We start from the raw sequence: 5199 nt of genomic DNA on the forward strand, positions 1-5199 counted from the left end.
AGAGGGATGTTGGTGAGGTTATCTGCATACATGAGGAAACTAACACTGTGCCTCAGGTGACATTGGTTCCAGTTGAGACTGAAAGATTTTTAGGTTGTAAGTAACTATAATCTTTAAAGAATATTTGGATAACCACTTAAATTATCAGAATATCAAGGTTATGGACAAGCTGCAGGAAAATGGGACTCAAGTAAGGTTAGAGTAGTTTTTGTTGGTGAGTCTCAATAGACTGAAGGGCCTCTTCTGTACTATATGATTCTATGATCACACCTTGGCCTATGGTCACACCTTCAGTATAATATACTGAAGAACATTGGAGAAGAATATGAGATTGGATATGCATGAACAGAGAGCTCAAGGTTTGATTCTTTGAAGAAAAGGGATGGTGATGGTCGATTTAAAGGAGAGACTGGCAACACTGGAAGAAGGAAATCCATTTGTTATATCATTTAAAATTCGTGACACGGGAGGAAATGTTCTATGATCAACAATTTCGTGGGAAGAGAATCAAGAAGATAAAAAGAGTTTATATGAACAAATAGAGCACAACAAAGATATGAGTTTGGAAGTAGGACATTGAAGAATAAAATACAAGGCCATTGAGGCTAGTGGCAGGATGGATGTGGCAGAGATGACATCAACTGTTGCATTCTCCATCGCAATGCTTCTACACCCAGAATCCTATTCCCAAACAATTAGTGTTTTCCTCTCAGAGAAAAAATTCTGGTTTCCTTTTATTGGTACTTCTTGCAAATTGTGCTGATGAGCACAAGGTGAAAACTTTCAATAAAACGTATTCTTTCACTAATATCCATGTTCTGAACTACCATTGAGTTGAAAATGCATTATAATATTATTTTCCAGTTACAGATATACAATGTATTATTGAGGTGCAGAAGGGAATTGTGAATGGAGAATGGCATGAACATTTGAGCACAGATGATTGAAACACAGAGAGTAGTGTGAGATGACATGGAGAACAGATTGGAAAGTTTACATGGAGTGAGAGATTCATGGAGGATTAGAGAATAGGGACCCCAGAAAACACAATCAGTGGGAGGTCTGCATCACTGAGAATGAGATTTTCTCAGTGCAGACGCTGAGTGAGGAAAGCAGTGAAGAGTTCTATATAATAAAAGGTATCTGTAAGAGCAGCAGAAAATAAAGAGTGAGAAAAATAGTGGAGGAGAGTGGAACAAGGCAAGATGCTGAAAGGAGCATAAAGTGCAAGAGGATTAGACAGTTAGGCCAAGGTGTGATCATAGAATCATATAGTACAGAAGAGGCCCTTCAATCTGTTGAGACTCACCAACAAAAACTACTCTAAGCTTACTTGAGTCCCATTTTCCTGCAGCTTGTCCAAAACCTTGAGTATTCTGATAATTTAAGTGGTTATCCAAATATTCTTTAAAGATTATGAGGTTTTCTTCCTCAACTATCCTCCGAGATAGTACATTTCGCATTTCCACACCAGATGATAAATCTTTTCTTCAAATCCCCTCTAAACGGCCACTTGTTACTGCCCCTTCAACAAAGTTGCTTACTATCCATCCTGTCCATGTCCCTCATAGTTTGATTCACGTGAGTCAGGTTCTCTCTCAGCCTTCTCTGCTTCAAATAAAGCCACCCATTTTAACCAACTGAACTACTCCATTCCAGGCCACAAACTGGTGAATCTCTTCTGCAGCTCCAAGTGCAATTACTTCCTTCCTATTATGTCCAGAACTGCATGCAGCATTCCAGCTGTGGCCTAGGGGAAGTCTTATACAGCTCCAACATAACCTCCTTCCTCTGATAATCTATGCCCTGACTGATAAACACAAGTTTCCCACATAAAGTCACAGTGATGTGCAGCATGGAAACAGATCCTTCAGTCCAACTTGTCCATGCCAACCAGTATCCCAACAATATCTAGTCCCACATGCCAGCACTTTGCCCATATCCTTCTAAATCCTCGCTATTCATATACCCATCCAGATGCATTTTAAATGCTACAATTGCATCAGCCTCCACAATTTCCTCTGGCATCTCATTCCATACACACACCACCCTCTGTGTGAAAAAGTTTCCCCTTAAGGCCCTTTTATATCTTTCCCCTCTCAACCTAAATGTATGCCCTCTCGTTCTGGATTCCCTCACTCTAAGGAAAAGACTTTGTCTATTTATCCTATCCATGCGCCTCATGATTATGTAAATCGCTATAAGGTCACCCCTCAGCCTCTGATGCTCCAGGGAAAATAGCCTCAGCCTCTGATGCTCCAGGGAAAACAGCCACAGCCTCTTCCTATAGCTCAAATCCTCCAACCTTTTTCGAATCCTTTCAAGTTTCACAACAGCCTTCCAATAGGAAGGAGACCAGAATTGCATGCAATATTCTAAAAGTAGATTAACCGACAGCCTGTTCTGTCACAACATGACCCCCCAATGCCTCTACTCAATACTCTGACCAATAAAGGAAAGCATACCAAATGCCTTCTTTACTGGCCTATCTACTTGTGACTCTACTTTCAGGGATCTATGAACCTGTACTCCAAGGTCTGTTTGTTCAGCAACATTCCCTTGGACCTTACCAATAAGTGTACAAGCCCTGCTAAGATTTGCTTTTCCAAAGTGCAGCATCTCACAAATGACACTCCATCTTCCACTTCTCAGCCCATTGGCCCGTATGATCAAGATCCCATTGTACTCCGTGGTAACCTGTTTTGCCGTCCACTACATCTCCAATTTTTATGTTATCTAAAATTAAATCTCCTACGTTCACATTCAAATCAGTTATATAAATGATGAAAAGTAGTGGACCCAGCACTGGACCTTGTGGCACTCCACAGGTCACAGGTCTCCAGTCTGAAATGCAACCCTCCACCACTACCCTCTGTCTTCTTAACGATCCTACTAACACGACCTGCTACCTTCAGGGATCTGTAAACAAGCACCCCAATATCCTTCTGTTCCTCTGAGCTTTCTAGTATACTATCATTCATGGACTTCTCCCTTAGTTTGTTATTTCTTCATAACCGTATCACTTAGCAGGTTTAAACTCAATATGATGATGATTTTTTGATGATTTTACTGTCATGTATGTTTCATAGTGAGGAAAACAGTAAATTAGAGTAAAATATTATAATTGTCGCCACAATCTGACACCATTTTTAAAAAGTATAAGAATCAGGAAGCCACAAAAATAGAAGCTGTAGCTTAAACTGCATCTATCCTCAGCTGGCTCCTTGTCAACAAAGCCTGCACCACTATCGTTCCCCCACCACCTCACTGCTACCTGCACCGAACCCAACCGATGTTGAGGTTGCCACTCTCCAGGCACCATCTTTCACTGCTGGGCTAATTCTCCTCCACTACTGCCTTGCTGTCACATGCACGGACCCACAAAAGTTGGAGTCTCCTCTCTTGCTACTGGACCCACCTCACCAATGTAAACATGATGGCCAATCTGCAACTGCTTTGCCACCATCAGCACCAGACCCAACCAATAAAAACGTTGCCAACCCTCAGGCACCATCTCTTACCTCTGGGCCCACCTCACTAATGTTGTCTCCGCCAATATTGCAGCTGCTTATTCCAATGCCAGTTCCTGCGCTTGCCCCAGAAAAGTAAGTAAGCCCCTCAGTCGAGTCCACACTGGACTCACGTGGGGAGAGTGAGTCAAAGATAAAAAGAACAGACAAGAAAGGAAAAGAAACAAAAAGAAAAGCAGACAGACTGAATGAGTCTTGGGCTCAGGAGCTTTACTCCACCATCAATTAAAAGTTTTTAAAAAATGAGAAAGAAGGTAATAAGAGAGAAAAATGGATGGAGTGTTCAAGCTCCAGTGTTCAGGAGCCTGAACACAGCATTGTGTACACTGCCGCCATCATGACCAGAAGTTTGCCATTGATCTGCCCATCAAACCAATCCATTTAAGTCTTTCTGTAACCGAAGACCTTTCTTCTCACTGCCACCAACCTGAGCAATCTCCATGCCATCTACAAACTTTCCTACCATCTCTCACGCTTAGTTTCTTCAATATCTATAATCACAAACAATAAAAGATCCAGTACTAATTGCTGTGGCATGCCATGGGACAGGAGCATCCAGAGACACAAATAGCTTCCTACCATAACCTTCTGCCTTCCTGATTCCAGGGTCATAGATGTTTCAGAGTGGGCACATGATATTCTGAAAGGATAGGGTAGGCAGCCAGAGATTGTGGTCCATATTGGGACTAACAACATCAGCAGAAACAGAGATGATGTCCTGCAAATGGAATTTAGGAAGTTGGGTAAGAAGTTGCAAAGCAGATCTCCAGGGTTGTAATCTCAGGATTACTTCCTGTGTCATGCGTGAGTGAGGCCAAAAATAGGAAGATAGCATAGTTAAATGCAGGGGCTACAGAGCTGATGTAGGATGGATGGCTTCAGATAGCTAGATGATTGGGATCACTTCCAGGGCAGGTGGGATCTGTATAACTAAAACCGAAATTGCTGGGAAAGCTCAGCACATCTGGCAACATTTGTGAAGAGAAATCACAGTTCATATTTTGGGTCCAATGTCCCTTCCTTAGAACAGATGGTAGCTTGGAAAATGTTATTTTTTTATGCAGAAGATAGGGTGGATAGAGGGAGAAGGAGGAAACAATAGGTGGGTATAGTGCCCAAAGAGAGGGGAAAACAGACAAAGGAGTGGATTACGATCCTGGCTGGGAGGATGGCTAGCTGTTAGTGGCTAACAATGAGTTGTGTGTAATAGCAGACTATGTGATAACAAGGTCAGGTGTATGGGGTTGGGGTAAGGACATAGGAGAGCTCAAATCCTAAAGTTATTGAACTCGATATTGAATCCTGAAGGCTGCAGGGTCCCCAACTGTAAAATGAGGTGTTTTTCCTGCAGCTTATACTGAGCTTCATTTGAGCACTGCAGCAAGGCTGAGGGAGAGATATTGGCCAGAAAACAGGGTGGTGTGTTGAACTGACAGGCAACTGCAATTTCAGGGTCATTTTTGTGGGCAGAATGTCAGTGTTCTGTAGAGGCATCACCCAGTTTACCCTTTGTTTCCCCAGTGTAATGAAGTCCACATTGTGAGCAATGATTACAGTCGACCAAGTTGTGTGAAGCGCAAGTAAAAGATTGCTTCAAATGAAAAGTATATTGGATACGGAGGATGGAGGAGGTAAATGGGCAGAGATTGCAGAAAAAGGTACCAAGGAA

This window comes from Chiloscyllium plagiosum, unplaced genomic scaffold (assembly GCF_037043375.1).
Source record: "Chiloscyllium plagiosum isolate Xiang-an unplaced genomic scaffold, Cpla_swu_hap1 HiC_scaffold_47, whole genome shotgun sequence".
Classification (NCBI taxonomy): domain Eukaryota; kingdom Metazoa; phylum Chordata; class Chondrichthyes; order Orectolobiformes; family Hemiscylliidae; genus Chiloscyllium; species Chiloscyllium plagiosum.